This window comes from Etheostoma spectabile, chromosome 13 (assembly GCF_008692095.1).
Source record: "Etheostoma spectabile isolate EspeVRDwgs_2016 chromosome 13, UIUC_Espe_1.0, whole genome shotgun sequence".
Taxonomy (NCBI): Eukaryota; Metazoa; Chordata; class Actinopteri; order Perciformes; family Percidae; genus Etheostoma; species Etheostoma spectabile.
This window is the reverse complement of record NC_045745.1, coordinates 10,418,457-10,419,035: the sequence shown is the minus strand read 5'-3', so window position 1 is coordinate 10,419,035 and position 579 is coordinate 10,418,457. Positions and strand designations below refer to the sequence as shown.

General features: G+C 32.1%; 1 protein-coding gene across 1 annotated transcript in view; it reads right to left on the bottom strand.

The window, feature by feature from the left end:
* Window positions 1–579, bottom strand: part of znf346 (zinc finger protein 346) — an 8,882-nt gene that overhangs the window by 4,098 nt on the left and 4,205 nt on the right.

Sequence of the window (579 nt, the reverse complement as noted above, 5' to 3'; positions counted from 1 at the left end):
AAAAAAAAGACTTCCAGCCCTACTTTTTTTTTTAAACTTTTTGTCTGGAGTATTTGTAAAGATCTCTGTCCCCACTGAATTATCTGAAGAGGAACACAGTTGACGTCTTCTTCGTCTTCCTCTCAGCTGATTAACAACCTCCGTTCTGTCTGTGCTATAACAGCCGAAATCACACGTAAGTTATTATCATTTACATATAGTTCCTTTTAGTCTTGAGAGCATCTACCTAGGCAACTTAACGTGGATGTGCTCTTATGGTAAAATAAAAGCATTAATGGGATCTAATGTGAGCATTAGGGCTGCATGATATGAAGCCAAATATCTAATTGCGATTATTTTGAGCGACTGCAATATGATTTGTGATATTAGAGTGAATGATCATTTTTGCATCATTCTCATTTTCATTGAAATTAATTAAAATGAAAAAAAGTTCTGATGAATATTGGGGTAGTGGGAGAAAGAAAACGATATATCATAGTATTGCAATATTTTCAGTGGCAAAACTGTATCGATACACAGGCTCCAAGTATGAATCTTTTATTATTTATTATATATATATATATATATATATATATATAT